We start from the raw sequence: 19,008 nt of genomic DNA, 5'->3' as shown, positions 1-19,008 counted from the left end.
GTTTGTTAATCGTTGCCTTGATACTCAATCAGAGATGTGGCCACCGAGTTTAGGGAGTGCATGGATACGGATGTAGTCGCATGAAGGCATGCAAGTTTAGTCATACACACATTGGAACGAGCAGCGTCTACGGCGGATCGAGCAGATGGACTCGGACACCAGTAGCTAGTCGTGTGCATTCAGGAATCTATTTAAGATAAGCACTTGTATTGAGTTAGATGACCAAAGAAAGAAATAGGAGAAAATCTGGCTAAATAGTTGCAGACAGACCAAAGTCTTTGTGCTCTAGTTTCTCTGGTCTTTGCTTTCATCTTCCAGCTAGTTCTCACGCGTGTGTCTCTGTGATAGTTGCGTCCATAGAAAAAAGAGTGCGTGAGTACCAGGACCTGGGCCAACAGTGTTGTGTTATCTGTAGTTCCCCTACTCCCACCTGGAGTCACTGATGCAATAGCTTCAGGTAGTGTTGCGCCAGAACTAGTTGCAGTTCCACCACCTCCACCACCAGTTCCAGAAGCTAACCTGAAGGACTTGCCAGATGTAGACGATAGTACTGAGGAGGAGGACCCTTATGAGCGTGAGCCAGCCTCAGACGATGACGCCGACTCTGCAGCATGAGGAGTCCTGTGCGGACAACATCATTGACTTGACTAGGTACAATAATCTGACTAGACACTACGACCTGACCGACAGACCGAATAAAAGAGAACAACAAAGCGAAATGGTACATAAGCCCAATGCCTACAAGCAACATGAGTGCGAATGAAGCCTTATTCTCCTACTCATCATTATCTTCATTATCCAAGTCGAAGTTTGGTTCTTCATCTGAATTCAACAAACAAGAGTGAATACATATGGTACTCAGCAAATCCTACCTCAAGGAATTATAAATGCTTAAGGGATGAGACAAGGATAAGGTCATATGGCCTAGGTTTAGCAGAAATATAATTTTCATGCAAGGATTGGTTTTGCAAAGCGTGTTTCAAAGAATTTCATAAATCAAGGTTATTGTCCATATTTATGGTTGTTGGCCCTCGGGGAGATATATCCATCTCGCCAATTCCCAAATTTATAACTAGCGGACACTTAGTCTTCACTAGTTCATGGCACAAAGCCGACATTTCCAAAACACAGGCAAGTTTCCCACTCACGTGTCAAGGAGGCACTCACACCAAGGGCTAATCATTGTGTGGCCGAAGCTTCACACGTCCATAACTGCGGATATGTCTATTCAGATAGGTTTACACTTTACAAAGGTTGTACATTTTACTCATAAGATATGTTCTAGTTTGTTCCACTGTCCTAGTTAAAGTAGACATCATGATGTCTCATACCCATCAAACATTGTAGACATAATGAGGTCCCATACCCATCAAACATTACTATGATATCCACCTATGGTACCACATAGATTACTAGGGGCTCATATTAAACATGGCTTAAATAATTTAGAGTCTCCATTTGGATCACATAACTCCACTTAGATTATTTGTGCCGTCTCCTAGCTCTCGTTGCCATTGCCAGCCTACGAGTGGGTATCAAGCTAAGATAACAGGATGTGAGGCCAAGTTCTGCCCATATAGGTCATGTGGTTGCATAATGGTCTCTTAGCATGATAGGAAAACGAATCGATCCTTATATGGCCAAGGCAAATATCTCCCGGTAGGAATACAACAAAAGCAAACCCTACCCTAAAACAATCCCACTTCTGTGGGTACCTTACTCACTCTCTTTACTTACAAGCCTCTAAGGTGCATTAGAATTTCCACTCTTTACTTACTCACATCACCAAATACATAACACATTTCCCAAAAGTATGATTATTAAGAGTGATTAACATGATTCATCATTTTGAAATATTAAGCCCTAAGCATACTAGTAGTTCAAACAATCATCCAAACAATTAATATAGTTGATGTGGGGGCCTTTTAGGGTTTCATGGTATAAAGGTAATTCAATAACAAGGCATAGCATAATCAATATTAGGTCATAACTAAGTAAGCATTTCAATTAATTTAATAATTCAAATTAAGCATGCATGTAACATCCTGGTTTTTCTATAATTTTCTAAAATTTACCTATAATTTAATTAAGGTTTAAATGAATAGAATAGGTTAAAACCTATTTTCTAAAATAAATGTAATTTGACATAGGTTATATCTTGGTTGAAGTGAATTCATGCTGAAACTAGGCATTAGGGTTTTATTGTGTGAAAAAGAATTTTTGAAACATCTAAGTGTGCCGTTTGAATTTTGGAAAGGTTTGAAAATGCTTTTATAAAAGAAAATATTTCTTTTATCCTCCCTTGGGCCTAATTCCCCTTCCCTCTTCTCCTTTTCTCCTTTGCTTTCCTTGCGGCCCACTCTTCTTTCTCCCGGCCGAAGCCCGCTGTCCAAACCCAAGCCAGCCTCCACCTTTCTTCCCGCCTGGGCTGTTTCTTGGCCCGTTCCCGAGCGTGCTTCCCCGCTTGGGCCAGTCGAAGTTTAGGCCCAGCTACTTCCTTGCCACCTCCCTAGTTGGCGCCTCCCGTGTGGTCGCCTTCCCTCTCCCTGTGTCGTGTGGGCCCCATGCTCTCTTCCACCTCCAACCCGAATTGGAACCCGTGCTGCCCATCTCGGATATGAGTGCTGACGTCACCTCTCCACAAGCCCGTATCCCAACAACCCTCGAGCCTATCCGATTCCCATGCGCAAACCCCCGCCTATATATGTTCGGCACCCCCTTGCTTGATCTGATCCGCTAAACCCTAGATCATTTCCTCCACCGTCGCCATTGTTGCTCCTGGTCAAGCTTCACCGCCAATCATTCTAGCTGCGCTTTGTTGCATCCGAGCGCACCTCCGGCACCGTAAGCTCACGGGGAGTTGATTCCACAGCTTCTTGTCGCTTCTCTGCCACTGGAACACCGCCGTTGTTGAAGACCCGTACGCCGCCGACACTCTTTCTCGTTGCTAGCTTGTCTCGCCGCTTCTCGGAGCCACTCGTGCACCGAGGTGAGTTTGCGGTCCCATCTTTATGCTTTTTCGTCGCTTGCCATTGTCACCGGCAAACCAGACCGTCGATCCGGCGAGCCTCCGACCATCCACCGCCGTACCGAGTCCTCTCCGGCCGCTTTCTCTCTTGCGCTGGCTACCTAACTTCTATGACTGTTGGATCTAAAACATACGGTCCAGATTAGATCTTTAAATACCCTTTTGCCATCCAATCGTGTGCCGCCACACGGCGAACCCTGTCAGCTCTATGAGCCACCTCAGCCTACCATGTCATCACCTAGTCAGCTTGCCACATCATCAAATTTGCTAACGTGTCATGCCCATGTCATCAAAGCTTTATCCAGTCAACCTTAGTTATTTTTAATTCAGGAAAAGTGACAATTTTGCACTTTAGCCCTTAAACTTTTTTTAACCTAAAAGCCCATATCTTTTTATATCTTAGACCCAAAAGCATAGGTCCCTTTATTTTTACAAAAAGGCCCCTGACCTCTCTGTTTTATTCAAAATAAGTCTTTTTTCTTTTTCAGATTTAGCCCTAAATTTGGTTTTAGCGTAACTTTCTCGTCCTAGCTCTGATTTAGACAATTTTCGAGCGCTTGCGTTCGTAGTAGCGTGTACTATCTTTTAGTACCTTTTTCATAGATATTAGATATTGTTTGATGTAATGTTCTTAGTTAGTTTTGTTGTATGCTTTTTTGGTGTGTTCCGAGAGCAACAAGTTGGAAGAGGCAAGTGTCCTTTAATATTCTGATTCTAATTTTTCAAACGCGTTGTATATTTGAAACATGCATGCTGTTAATTATGAATCCTAATCGCTCATAAAGTACCATGTTCCATACATTCCTTGTCACCTAGTTGTCAATAGTGGTTATGTTGGGTAGCTTATGCTTAGCTTTGCACAAGGGTATGGATGGGTAGTCAGTTAAACATAACTAATGAACTATGAAACTATGAGTTGGGAAATTTTGGTAATGGTATAGCAACATAGAACCTTAGGTCTTGAGTAAAGAGGTGTTGGTGATGGTGGTTACAATTATGTTGTTGGTTTGGCAATTACTCAAGTGACCTAAGTATGGACCAATTCGTGGAGCGACAATCCAATAAGTTTTGTACCAACCACGAGGCCTGGTATGAGACATGACTGGCCTATTAATTAGTGTATTCCAGTTTTGTGCGTGCCAAACCGTAAGAGTGGATGTGTGGGAACGGTTAAGACCAGAACCATTTGGTTAGTGGTATGAGATGTGTAGTGGAAGTGAAGGGTAAATCTTTCTGGAGCTACAAGGCACAAAAGAGGGCTTCTTGGTGGTATAAAATCTATTTTGATGACGGTGAAACCTAGCGGGTATGCACATACTGGATGAAACTTTGTAATGACCTTGTAATAATTTTTCGGGCGATACACCATAGGTGTGTGTTAAATGTTTTGCGAACACAGCAACATAAAAATCATGACTCATGGGGAAAGCTGGACAACCTCTGCAGAGTGTAAAATCTGATATATCAGCCGTGCTCATGGTCATGAGAGACTTGGATCCTCACATGATTAGTTGGTTAGTGTGGTTTAGTTGGATTGGTTGGTGGATTGTTACCTGTGATGGGTATCAAGTCGGTTGGTTTGGGATCCTGATGTGGTGTTCGGGTAGTTGGGAAATGTTTGGAGATGTTTCTAGGAGTTGGAAGTCTAGTGATGAATAGGTTACTTTTATAACTCTACGTTAGCATAGTTGGTATTTATGCAAATTTAACCTATTATAGCTTGTTCCTTTATTTAAGCTTGTATATCATTTATTTCCCACACTTACGAAGTACGACATGTACCCACATTTGCTATTTCTATCCAAATGTACATCAAACACTACTCAAACAATGAAGGAGAATCAGACTACTACGTCGATGAAGATAAACATTATTAGGCTGGTGAACCCCTGATCAATTGCCTATGGAAGATGAGAGCTTCGTTGTGTTTTGCTAGTGTGTTTTAGTTAAAGACTTTGAGGTCTTTCTATTTTATTTAAGTTAAACATTGTAATAATGGTATTGTTTGGGATACACTGATGAAGCCGCTGCTGTCGGAGGATGAACTCCACAAGCGGGGATCCGGAAGGATCCCCTTTGAGATTCGGCTGGGGGGATGATTTTGAATCTACCTCGTATATGAAATAAATGGGAGTAAATGAGATGCAGGTGGGTTGGATGATCAGATGCAGGAGGAAATAAATGCTCTAGGGATTTCAGACAGGTTCGGGTCACGCGGAGCGTAATACCCTACTCATGTGTGTATGCTATAAATGCTCTGAAAATGCCTCTCTGAAGATCTCTTGTGTTACAAGGATGTTTTGTCTAAGCCTAGAGCTTCGTGCTTCTTGTTCGTCATCGGCTTGTCTCAGTACTGAAGGACCTGTTCTGCAGTGAGCTCGATCGTTCGATTCGATCTCTAAAGCTTCGTCCCTTTTCTCCGGGGAGCCCACCCCCGTTTTCTACCCCGTCGGGGCGGGTAGCATGCCCAGAAAGGATGGCGTGAGTTCCAAGGTGCCATAAATGGAAAGCAACCATCATGGGATGTAGTTTGATGTTACAAAGGGGTTGAAAACGCGCCCCCATCCGGTCCTGTCGTCATCATCCCGCTTTTCAACGGGTGCTGTGGGGAGGACCCACCGGGCAGCCACCGAGCACCCCGCGTGCCCGCCCGATCAGAGCGAGCCTGACACAGCAGAGCAGCAGGCGATATGCCTCGAGCCCTGCAACGTTATCCCGAGGCGTGCCGGATGACGCGCGATGGGACCCGCCGCATTAAATGTCCCCACGCCTCCCTGCCAGGCAGTGGCAGGGGCTGACAGTAGGCATGGGGGGAGTGGTTGGAAATGACAAGCCACGCGCCCTCTTAAATGCAGCATCGGGCCTCTCACCAATTGACACCTCACCGCTGAGCCCTTGTGGGGACCACCGGCGAAGGACTTCTCATGTCCTCGAGGAACTGTGAGTGCTCGGGGACTACTGTTCATAGCCCCGAGCACTCTCTCCGGGATATGCCCTTTCTTCGTCCTTTGGGAACTCGGGTACTCGGGGACCACTGTTCATAGCCCCGAGCGCCCTCTCCCGGAACTGTGTCTGCTCAGGTCATCGGGGAACTCGGGTGTTCGGGGACCACTGTTCATGGGCCGAGCACCCTCTCCTAGAACTTGATCTTCTCGGACTTCGGAGAGATAATCCATGAGGGAGGGCGCCACATGACACTCTGCTGTCTTGGACTCGAGGCTCTTGGACCCCCGGTTCCCATGTCACCGACAGCAGCCCCCGGGCCCATTGGTAGGCGATGGCCCAGAGACTGCGGATGGGGCCCTCGTTTTCTTCGAGGCCGATCCCAGCATCGATGCCACGTGGCCTGTTCTCAGGCGCTGGACTTTTGCGATCTTGGCGGTCTTTCTGGCCCAGGCTTGTGGTACGGCCCAGGCGGGGAACCGAAAGGACGTGTGTCCTTCCGACTTCCGATGAGTGTGATAACGAGGCGGGAGGCGCGCGTGACAACCACGCAGATCGAGGATAGTGCGCCTGGCAACCGCATGGATCGAGGGAGATTCGCCTGGCAACTGCGCCGATCGAGGGAATGCGCTTCGCAGAATGCGCCGCGGAAAGTGCCATTTGAAATCCCCAGGATATATAAAAAGGGAGGGGGAGTGAACCATTGCCCCTTATGCCATTCTTGCGATCGTCGCCTCTGTCTTCTTCCTTGCGCTCAGGAGCTCTCACCCCCTTTCTCAGCCCTTCCAGCACACTCCCCACCCCCTAAAGATGCCAAGGGCAGGAAGCAGCCGCCAGGACACGTCGAGCTCCGACAGTGTGCTGCCGAAGTCCCACCTTATGAACGAGGAGGGGGCTAAGAAGGTCCGCAAGCTTATGGTGCCCGCCAGCCAGCGGGAGGTGTCGGTGGTGACACCGGTGAGCTTTCCGCTCTCCACGCGCCGGTCGGAGCAGATCGTCATCTTCGTATCCTTCGTCGCCGCCGGGCTAGTGCCGCCGTTCTCGACCTTCTTCCTCCAAGTGCTGGATACATTCGGCGTCCAACTTGTCCAACTGAGTCCAAACTCGGTGGTTATCCTGGCTATCTTCGCGCACTTCTGCGAGATGTTCGTGGGAGTGCCGCCGTCGGTGGCCCTGTTCCGACATTTCTTCGTCCTTCGAGTGGCTGGGAAGAAGAAGGGGTCCTCCGAGGTGGACATCGCCGGCTGCTGCAATTTCCGCCTGCGGGATGGGCTCGGCGAACTCTACATTCCGCAAGTGTTGTGCAGCAAATGGGAGGACTGACGCCGGGACTGGGTCTACGTCAATGTCAGCTCCCATGATCGCCTCACGCTGCCTGAGATGCCGGCGGAACCCCACAGGTCGACCTGGGAGGCGACCCCCGTGGAAGATGAGCGCCTTCGCCCGGTGCTGAACCGCATCGACGACCTGCGCCAGGCGGGGCTGACTTCGCTGATGGTGGTCGCTGACTACCTGCACCGCCGACTGGCCCCCTTGCGGGAGCAGGCCCGCTTCGCCTGGATGTACACAAGCTCGGGCGACATCATGAGGACCCACATCAGCGCGGACGGGGACCTAGACAAGGGGGCACTGGTGACCTTTTTGAAGGTGGTGACCGACGTCGACGACCTCGCCCGGGCGATCCTGCCCCGAGAGGAGTTGATGCTCTGTGCGGACCCAGGCCGGGCAGCACTGCAAGCATCTATGCCGGAGTTCGACACCTAGGGCCTGGTAGATCGTCCAAGGCGCCGGAACTCAGGGACCATACAAATCCCTGGGGTGGATTAAGAGGCAGGCCGCAGGCAGCAGGCGGGCAGGCAGGGACGCCGTAGGCAACAGGCCAGCGGCCCAAGGGGACAAGGGGAAGCATCCCCGGGCATACTTGCCTCAACCGTCTTCGTCGTCGTCGCCATCACCTCCGCGACAACGGCCGGCGGCGGGCGGCGCGATGGAGGGTGGCCGGGGCGGCCAATCTTCAGGAGCGGAGTCCAGGATGGAGGCGAGGTCTAAGGCGCGGGAGCCCGAGGGCCAGGGCCCGGCTAGCGGCGCAACGGCTGGCAGCCGGGCCGACCAGCCGCCGAAGGCAGGCTCCAAAGCGGCCGCTGGGGCCGACCCACAACGGCCCGAGGGCTAGAGCCCCCCACCGAAGAGGAGGAAGGCGGAGCCCGGACCGAAGCCCCCGGCTTCAAGTCCCCTGAATCCCGGTGGCAGTATCGCGGGCCGAAGACCACATAAGCTCCCTTTCTTTCTCGAGTATACCTGCTTGGATGTTGACTTATCACTAACCTTTTTTCTTTTTTGTTTTCAGGCCGCCCAAGGAACCCGCAGGAGGCCAAAAGCAACCGGAGGAGCCAAGGCCAGCCCTTGCTCTGGTGCCGAGCGTGCCCGTTTCAGAGCCGAGTGCGCCAGCAGGCCCGGAGCCGAGGGCACTGGCCAGCCCTGAGCCGAGGGCCCCGGCCGGTCCCGAGCAGCCAGGGTCGACCAAACCCGCCCCAAGCACTTCGAGGACGGAGCGAGTGGCCGCGGGGGAGGTGGGAACGACGAGGGCGGTGCCGGCATGGCACCCGTCGGGGACCCCGAGTGCCTCTGCAGAGAGGGCTCGCAGTGGACCCAGCCCCCGGTCACCTTCTGGCCAGGCCGCGGAACCCCTCCCGGAGGTGCTGGGAAGCGCTCGGGAGGTCATCGGGCGGCTCGAAGTGACCGTGGCGGCGGAGCAGGCCGAGCTCAACAAGGAGCGCGCCGCCCTGGTTGAAGAGAGGGGGCATTGGAAGAGGTCGGGAGACTTTTGGAGACCCGTATCGCCTCAGCCCACGCATCTTACGAGAAGTCAATGCGCGAGGCGGCTGAGGAGTGGGAAGCACTGGAGGAGACACGAGATGAGTCCGTCGCCACGCAGGAGAAGGCCAGTCGCATGGAGCGGCTCGTGACCGAACGTGACCAGGCATCTCGGAGGTGGGCCGCGGAGCTGCTTGCTCGAGAACGGCAGCTGCTGTCTTGGGAGGAGGCGGCGTGCAAGCGGGAGGAGGCCGTGCGGTCTGCCCAGGCGGACTTGGCCCGCCAGAACGACGAGCTTGAGCACAGCTGTGCCGTTGTTCTCCACCGGTAGGAGCAGGTCGAGCTGTGCGAGACTGACGTTGAGATAACGGCGGAGGCCCTTGATGCCCGGGAGGAGCAGATCACGCAGCGCGAGGCGGATGCTGCCTCGCCATCATCGGCTTTCACCACCCAGGAGGAGTTGGTCGCCAAGTGGGAGGTCGACGTGGCCACCCGAGAGCAGGCCGTCGCGGTCTGGGCCGAGCAGCTACAGCGAGCTCAAGCCGAGACCCCGTCCACGAGGGGCATCCCTACCGGCGTAGCTGACGGCATCAGCCCTGAGGACCGGTTGCAGATCGCAAAGGACGAGCTTGAGACCGTCATCGCCGAGCGGACCAACGTGAAGCTGATGATGCGGGATATCCTCCAGTAGGCACGAAAATCCATGAAGGTGGCCGGGCTCGGGCACGTGCACGTGGGCGAGCAGGGGCTGGACAAGGAGATGATTGGCCACCTCGCCCTCGGCTTTGAAGAGATCGCCCGGTGCCTCGAGGCTCTTCCGGGCGCTGTGCAGGAGTTGGCGTCCCGGGAGGGGCGTCCTCTGTCCCAAGCAGTGGCCGAGCACGTTCTTGCCTGCTACCGCAGCCGAGACCCCACCTTCCCGCTGGAGCCAGTCCGGCAGGGAGTGGTCGAGGCTGAGGAAGCTGCCGTCCGTGACGTCGCCACCGAGGTGGCGGCGTGTTTTATGCGGGAGCCAGCGCTGGAACCGAGCAGCGGCGGTAGCAGCGATGTGTCTTCGCCTCCGTAGGAGCCTGCAGATTAGTTAGATTTTTTGTTTTTTGAATGTTGTAAATATGGGAGTGATCCCCTCCAGAATGGTTCCTTTGAAATATAATAGAAGCCTTTCTTTGGGATCGAAACTCCATTGTGCTTGTCTTCATATTGTTTGCTTTTTGCTTGATGTCCCGAGAGGTACTGGCCGGACCGAGCACGACCTTCTTCCCCCGAGAGTTAGGTTGGCCCGATCACTCAGCGTACAAGTAGAGGGACCACCCGAGCATCCAGCCGCCGAGCCCTCGCGAGTCCGCAGCTGTTAAGTCAAAGAGACATAGACACAAACTTCTTTGCTCGGGACAAAAGTCCATCCAGCATGGTGCACGCCACAACTAGTGAACACTTTCCACTCTGCGACCTCCCAAACAATTAGATCGGAGACACGTGCGGGCAGAAATGCGACCAAGAGTCCCCACGGTTTGGTGGTGTCCGGGGTAGGACTGACCAGACCGAGCACCGACAGCCCGCCCCTGGGGTCTAGGCGGTCCCGACCACTCTTTGTTCAAGCGGTAGGATTACCCGAGAACCCCAGAGACTCGGTAGTGCCCAGGGTACTGCCAAGCCGGCCGAATACCATGGCCACCATAAAGGACCTCGGTCAGCCATTGCCGCATGAAAGGTACATCGACTACTGTCTATTTTTGTCGTTCCAGAAAAGCGAGCACGTGGGCGGGGTTTTGTGCATGATGAGACTATCTCGCCGCACATATTAGAATGCGAGGGTCCCGAGGATAACGCGGGAACAATAGTTTATTGCGTATGTATGAAAGGAAAATCATATGATTTTAGTTACTCACCGGACAGCTGTCAGCCTTCTGGCCGACCGATCCAGGAGGGGGTAGATGCCTCGAGCTCGGGGCGCCCGGGAGCGTTGGTTCCCTCGTACAAAGCGCACGAGCACTAGAAAGCAGGTGAGAGAATCAGGGGCTAGGTGGTCCCGACCACTCATGCTCGAGTGGTAGGATTACCCGAGGACCCCGTTGGTTCGAGCAGCGCCCTGGGCACTGAGGCCCTTACGGTCGGGCTACTTTGTTCTTGATCATTGATCTGTAAACTTTAAGAAATAGGAAAAGACTCTTTGCTTCGTGCACTCTGTTAGTGCGGTACTCATTATAGATTGTTCTCGTTTTTGACCCAAGACCTCTCGAATACTCGGACCAGCGAAGTGTACAGACAGAGGCATAACCAAGAGGTCCAATGGTTCGGTGGTGCCCAGGGCAGGACTGACCAGGCCGAGCACCGACAGCCCGCCCCTGGGGTCTAGGCGGTCCCGACCACTCTTTGCTCAAGCAGTAGGATTACCCGAGAACCCTAGAGGTTCGGTAGTGCTCGGGGTACTGCCATGTAGCCGAACACCATAGCCTACCACAACAGACTTAAGTCAGCAGCTACTGCCTGCGTGCATACCGACTGGGATCCGTTTTTATCAACGGGAAAAAATGAGAGAGCGTGTTTTCTCGCACAAATCGAGCATCTCGCCAAACAGATTAAACATATGGATTCCAGAGAGAAAACTCAAAATAAGAGTGTATATTGACAATTTTGTACAGAAGTGGTAACTTACATGGTTGGTGGCAGCCCCCGGCCAACTTGGGCAGGAGGGACCCCTGGCCTGGTTGGCCCGAGCACGAACATATCTTCCTAGGGATAGAATTTGTGCAGATGCTTGATGTTCCATGCGTTTGGGAGCGGTTGCCCATCCTCTGTGGCCAACCGTAACGAGCCTTGTCGCGGAACACCGGTCACGATGAAGGGGCCTTCCCACATGGGGGACAATTTATTCTTTCCTTCGTGCGTTTGGGCGCATTGACGAACTAGATCCCCAACCTCGAGTGATCGGGCCTAGATGTGGCGCTGATGATAACGCCGTAGGCTCTGCTGGTATCTAGCTGCTCGAACAATGGCTCGTCGCCGGCGCTCCTCCAAGTGGTCGACGTCGTCGCGTCTTCGTTATTCCTGTTTGCCTTCTGAGTAGGCATTCACCCGAGGGGAGCTGAGAGTGAGCTCAGAGGGCAGGACCACCTCGGTGCTGTACACGAGGAAGAATGGAGTCTCCCCAGTGGCGCGACTTGGCGTGGTCCGGTTGGCCCATAACACAGCAGGCAGCTCGTCGATCCACCCTTTCCCGTGCTTTGCGAGCACGTCGTAGGTTCGGGTTTTGAGCCCCTTCAGTATCTCGGCATTTGCACGCTTGACTTGCCCATTTCTCCGAGGATGAGCGACAGAGGCGAAGCAGAGCTTGATGCCGAGGTCCTCGCAGTAGTCCCCGAACAGGGCACTTGTGAACTGGGTGCCATTGTCGGTGATGATCCTGTTCGGGACACCGAAGCGACTTGTGATACCGTGGATGAATTGAAGCGCCGTGTTCTTGGTAACCTTGATAACTAGGACCGCCTCCGGCCATTTGGTGAACTTGTCGATGGCGATGTAGAGGTACTCATAGCCCCCGATTGCTCGGGGGAATGGACCCAGGATGTCCAGCCCCCAGACTGCGAAGGGCCATGACAAGGGGATGGTATGGAGAGCCTGAGCTAGCTGGTGAATCTGCTTTGCGTGGAACTGGCACGCCCTGCAGTGCCGAACCAACTCGGAAGTGTCCTGCAGAGCTGTAGGCCAGTAGAAGCCTTGCCGAAAAGCCTTTCTGACCAGCGTGCAGAACGATGCATGGCCATCACACTCGCCCTCGTGGATCTCAGTGAAGAGCTCACTGTCTTCTGCCCGGGTGATGCATTTCAGGAGGACACCGTCCGTGCCACGCCGGTAGAGATCCCCATCTACTATGGCATAGTGTTTGGACTGCCATGCAATCCTCTCCGCAGAGGCATCATCCCCGGGAAGGATGTTTTCTTTCAAGTACACTCGGATCTTGTCGATCCACGAGGCATCTTGAGAACCACCGGCAAGCGCAACGCACTCACCAAGCGGCGGCACCCTGACGGGACCTCCCACTGAGGGTGCTGCCTGGGTTCCCTCAACTAGACTCGAGGGTTCCCCTTCATCCTGGTCAGCAGGTAGGATGGATGGCTATGTGAGCCTTTCTTCAAAGGCTCCAGCTGGGACGAGCGCCCGGGCAAAGGCCAGGCGGGAGAGGTCATCGACCAGAGTGTTGTCGCAGCGAGGTATGTACCGCAGCTCCAGGTCGTCGAAGTACCTCTTCAGCCTCCTGACTTCCGCCATGTACGCCGCCATCTGAGGATCTGCGCACTGGTATTCCTTGGATACTTGGTTGACCACCAGTTGGGAGCCCCCTTGACCTGCAGGTGACGGATCCCGAGGCCTACCGCTGCTCGGAGGCCAATGATGAGGCCCTCATACTCCGCCATGTTGTTGGTTGCTCGGAAATGCAGCTACACGACGTACTGGAGTACTTCACCCATTCGGGAGGTGAGAACCACTCCAGCCCCCGCGCCTTTCAGCGTGAGGGAGCCGTCGAAGTGCATGACCCAGTACCCAGGCCCATCTTGCCTGGGGTATGTGGAAATTTCTTCATTGTCGATCTCAGGGACCGATGTCCACTCCGCCACAAAGTCAGACAGAGCCTGGCTTTTAACTGCCTGGCGACTGATGAAGTGCAGATCGAACTCCGCCAGCTCCACCGCCCACTTGATGATACGCCCAGTGCCTTCTCGGTTCCAGAGGATCGGCCCCAGTGGGTATGTGGTTACCACCGAGACCTTGTGCGCCTGTAAGTAGTGGCGTAGCTTCCTGGAAGCGACGAGTACAGCATAGAGCATCTTCTTGGCCTGAGGGTATCTTGTCTTAGCGTCTTGGATGACTTCACTAACGAAGTACACCGGTCGCTGTACACGGCGGGCCTGGACTGAGGCCTCGCCCGAGGGCTTGTCACAGCCCCCGAGCTCGACGCAATGGTCGGGGCCGGCCGGGCTCTCAGGCTCGACTCCCTAGTCGGGAGGAGCTGAGGTCTCGGGCTTGACTCCCTGCTCGGGAGGAGCCCTGAGAACTGAAGGCTGCTCGGGGGCGGCCGGGAGCTGGGACCCAGCACCTTGCCACGAGCACTCGTCACACTCTACCACCAGTACCATGCTCACGACCTGAGGAGTGGCTGAGACGTAGAGCAATAAAGGCTCACCCTCGGAGGGGGCCACCAGTACGGGCGGTGAGGTGAGATATTTTTTCAAGTCCTGGAAGGCCTACTCGGCCTCTGGTGTCCAGTCAAAATGACCGGACTTCTTCGGTAGTTTGAAGAGAGGGAGCCCTCGCTACCCGAGCATGGAGATGAAACGCCCCAGGGCAGCCATGCAGCCAGCGAGATGCTAGACCTCCTTGAGTCGAGTGGGGGGTCGCATCTGTTCGATGGCTCGGATCTTCTCTGGACGGGCCTCGGGAATAATGACCCAGCGTTGCGCAAACCAAAAGGCATTGAGACATAACAATAGGTCCCCACCGGGGTAGTAAAAGAAGTTTTTTCCTCGTCCTGTTTGGCCATGCGGATTTGGTGATAACCCAAATTTGCATTAAAAAACACAAAAGATCACACCCCGTAGTGGAATCTACAATCTGATCTATGCGGGGCAAAGGAAAAGTATCTTTTGGACAAGCCTTATTTAAGTTGGTGTAGTCGGCACACATGCGAAGCTTGCCGTTGGCCTTCGAGACGATGACTGGGTTTGCCAGCCACTCTGGGTGGAGAACTTCTCGAATGAAGCCGGCATCGAGGAGCTTGCTGACTTGCTCCCGGATGAACTCCTGGTGCTCGGGCGCCTGCCGCCGAACCTTCTGCCTCACCGGCTGTGTGTCGGGGCGCACAGCTAGGTGGTGCTCGATCACCTCCCTAGGGATCCCGGGCATATCGGACGGTTGCCATGCAAAAACGTCAACGTTAGCCCGGAGGAAGGCGACGAGCGCGCTTGCCGCCCAGGTCACCGCTGATCCAGACGACCTGGGAGGAGTCTTCACCCACCATGACCTCCTTCGTGGGGATGGAGTCGTCGGCGACGAGTCGGGGTTTGGATGAAGAGGGTCCCGGGCCCCGTGGGTGTCCTTCGACCTCAGCCCGAGCAGAGACCAAGGCCGAGTAGAGCTACTCGGTGCAGGAGGCAGCGTTGCCGATCTCGGCGGGCACGGAGATGGGGCCAACAGGGCCCGGCATCTTAACCGTGAGGTAGGCATAGTGCGTGACCACCATGAACCGGGCGAGCGCCAGGCGCCCGAGTATGGCGTTGTAGAGGAGAGGGACTTCCACGACATCGAAGATGACATTCTCCGTCCAGAAATTGTCCCGGCTCCTGAATGTGACGGGCAGCTCAACCTGCCCGAGGGGCAGGGTGTGCCCCGGTGTCACCCCATAGAAGGGGAACGACGGTTTTAGGCGCCGGGAAAGCACCTGCAGCTTCTTGAAGGCCTCCTGGGACAGGAGGTTTAGGCCTGCACCCCCATCGATCAGTACTCTGCTGACCTTCACATTGTAGATGGTGGGGGACACTACCAGAGGTAGTCGCCCCACGCCTGCAGTACTCGCGGGGTGGTCCGCCAGACTGAAGGTGATCGGGGTGTCCGACCACTTCAGGGGCCTCGCGGCCGCTGCGCTCGGGGTGGCCGAGCACACCTCACACCGCATGGTCTTGACGCAGCGGCGAGAGGAGGGAGTGTACGCGCCTTCGTCGATGAAGGCGACGGTGTGCTCGAGCTCCTGGAACCCGAGTTCTTGGTTCTCGAGGGCAGCTCTGTCATCGCCGCCCCTGCGGTGCTCCTCGCGCCCTTTCTGGCGCCGCTCGACAAGGCCTTTGACCGACTAGCACTCTGTGAGGTCATGCCAGTCAGTCTAGTGGATCTCGCACCACTTTCTCGGCTCGGGCTTCGCGGGAGCGGGAGCCCTCGGGGGAGCAGGAGCCCTCGCGGGAGCCGGAGCCCTTGTGGGAGCGGGCCTTCTGTCGGCAGCCACCCAGCGCCGGCCTGTGATCAGGGCCCTCTGTCGGCCTGCAGGCAGGGCTCGCTGCTGGTACGACAGGGACAGCATCGCGCCTTCTTCCCTTTTTCTTTTCCCGCCTGTCGAAGCGGGAAGAACCCGGTTGGTCGGCAGTGGGTTGCTCAGGGCGCGGGACATGCCACGCCTGAGCCTCCACCTCCTTTACGCACTTGTCGGCCAACGTGAACAACTCCGCGGTGGTTTCGACCTCGTGCGTACCTAGCTTTTCGATGATGATGGCATGGGGGGTTATCCGCGGGATGGTGTTGCGGACCTGGTTGAAGCGCTATATGAAGTGCCTCAGCGTCTCCCCCTCCTGTTGCTTCATGGCGTGGAGGTCGCACTCCAAGCCGGGGCACGTGAAGGTGCCCTGAAAGTTGGCCACGAACTGGTGGCAAAGATCATCCTAGGAACTAATAGATCCTGGGGGTAAGTTCATAAGCCAGGAGCGGGTAGAGCCCCTCAAGGCTACATGGAAGTAATTGAACATAACCTTTTCACTGCTGCCTGCCGCTTGGACGACAGTGGTGTAGATCTGGAGGAACTCGACGGGGTCGATGGACCCGTCGTACTTCTCCGGTAGTTCTGGCCTGAACTTCATGGGCTAGTTGACCCGATGGAGCTCGTTGGTGAATGCGCGGCAGCCTGTGCCGTATCCCACAGCGCGAGCAGCACCCTTTGGGGGCGAACGCTGGCGTGCCGGGGAACCCCGACGATCACGGGCCAGTATAGAGGAAGCCTGATCCTCTGCCTCGGCCTCGTGCCGGGACTCCCGATGGCGCTCGAGGGTGACGCACGCATCTTCGATGGCCCTCCGCTCATTTAGGCGTAAGCGGAGGTCCTGAGCTCTGGTTGTGGCCAGGGGGCGGCACTCCGCCTGGAGGCCCCCCGGCCGGTTCTGCCACCACCTGAGGATCGACCGGCCTTGGTTGCACCACGGCGGGAGGTGGTTCGAGAGCTTTCGGCCAGAACCTGCCGGTGAACTGTGCCCACCAGGGTGACCACCTCCTACAGCCAACGGCCTTCTGGGGTCTCCCCCACTGCCTGGACAAGCAGGTGCCTAAGGAGTGCTTGCGCTGCGAGCAACGCACTCCCAGGGCTGGCATCACCGAAGGTGAGCCTGCGCCGTAACGGTGCCCGGCGCTATCCGAACGTAGATCTCGCGGTAAGAGTATCTACCGCTTGCTGAGGGTTAGGTGGCCCGCCTGCGACGGCGGCGGCAGCCCTGCTGAGCCCAGCGCCGTTGTCCCCATGGGATGGGAGCGCCGTACGGGCGGACCGTTGCTGCTGCTGCTAAGGAGCAGCAAAAACTGGGGCCTCCTGAGCGATGGGCTCCACTTCTTCGCTGGAGTTAGAGCCGGTGCGTTGGAGACGATGTCCTCCTGCCATCTTTTTCTGCAGAAAACAAAGCGGATTCAGGGATGCAACCCCCCTACCTGACGCGCCAACTGTGGGAGGATGAACTCCACAAGCGGGGATCCGGAGGGACCCCCTTTGAGATTCGACCGGGGGGGATGATTCTGAATCTACCTCGTATATGAAATAAATGGGAGTAAATGAGATGCAGGTGGGTTGGATGATCAGATGCAGGAGGAAATAAATGCTCTGGGGATTTTAGACAGGTTCGAGCCGCGCGGAGCGTAATACCCTACTCCTGTGTGTATGCTACAAATGCTCTGAAAATGCCTCTCTGAGGATCTCTTGTGTTACAAGGATGTTTTATCTAAGCCTAGAGCTTCGTGCTTCTTGTTCATCATCGACTTGTCTCAGTAATGAAGGACCTATTTTGCAGTGAGCTCGATCATTCGATTCGATCTCTAAAGCTTTGTCCCTTTTCTCCGGGGAGCCCCCCCCCTTCTATACCTCGTCGGGGCGGGTAGCGTGCCCTGAAAGGATGACGCGAGTTCCGAGGCGCCATAAATGGAAAGCAACCATCATGGGCTGCAGTTTGATGTTACGGGGGGCTGAAAACGCGCCCCCGTCCGGTCCTGTCATCATCATCTCGCTTTTCAGCGGGTGCTACGGGGAGGGCCCACCGAGCAGCCATCGAGCACCCCGCGTGCCCGCTCAGTCAGAGCGAGCCTGACACAGTAGAGCGGCAGGTGATACGCCTCGAGCCCTGCGACGTTATCTCGAGGCGCGTCGGATGACGCGCGATGGGACCCGCCGCATTAAATATCCTCACGCCTCCTTGTCAGGCAGTGGCAAGGGCTGACAGCAGGCGTGGGGGGAGTGGTTGGAAATGACAGCCCATGCGCCCTCTTAAATGCAGCATCGGGCCTCTCACCAATTGACACCTCACCGCTGAGCCCCTGTAGGGACCACTGACGAAGGACTTCTCAGGTCTTCGGGGAACTGTGAGTTCTTGGGGACTACTGTTCATAGCTCCGAGCACTCTCTCTCAGATATGTCCTTTCTTGGTCTTTGGGGAACTCGGGTACTCGGGGACCACTGTTCATGGCCCCGGGCACCCTCTCCCGAAACTGTGTCTGCTCGGGTCATCGGGGAACTCGGGTGCTCGGGGACCACTGTTCATGGCCCGAGCACTCTCTCCCGGAACTTGGTCTTCTCGGACCTCGGGGAGATAATCTCCAAGGGAGGGCGCCATGTGGCACTCTGCTGTCCTGGCCTCGGGGCTCGGGGACCCCCGGTTCCCATGTCACCGATAGCTGTATGTATAAAACTTGATCCTAATATACATATGGTTTTACATTTGATTTTGTTTCTTTATAAAATTGGGTGTCATAGAGGTGGTATCAGAGTCATGTTGCCCGTAGGACACGAGCCTAGTTAGAATAGTCGAGTTTTAAGGATTAATTTGATAAATACAACTATTTTTGAAAAGTTGGCCTTGTCTTTTATGGGCTTTCCTTGGCTGATTCTATTTAAACCATGTTACTCACTTCTTCTTTCCCTTTCAAAATGTTGTAGATGGCTCGTGCCCATCTGACTACATGGAAGAGCACAGGTGGTCGTCTCCCTGCTCGACCGTTGACCCCGATCCGTGCTATGGCTTTTGCAAGACCGCAACCACCCCGTCTTCCGCATTGGAGCCGCGTCTACCACTCCGATGGACGTCGCGCAAGATGGTTCCCCACCAAGCTTTGGAAAATACTTCACAATATGGGGTTCAAGAAGACACCTGAGTACGCAGGAGTAAAGACTGAGTACGTCGATGCTCCTCCTGAGTGAAAAGTCGAAATGG

This window comes from Phragmites australis, chromosome 18 (genome assembly GCF_958298935.1).
Source record: "Phragmites australis chromosome 18, lpPhrAust1.1, whole genome shotgun sequence".
Taxonomy (NCBI): domain Eukaryota; kingdom Viridiplantae; phylum Streptophyta; class Magnoliopsida; order Poales; family Poaceae; genus Phragmites; species Phragmites australis.
This window is presented reverse-complemented; position numbering follows the sequence as displayed.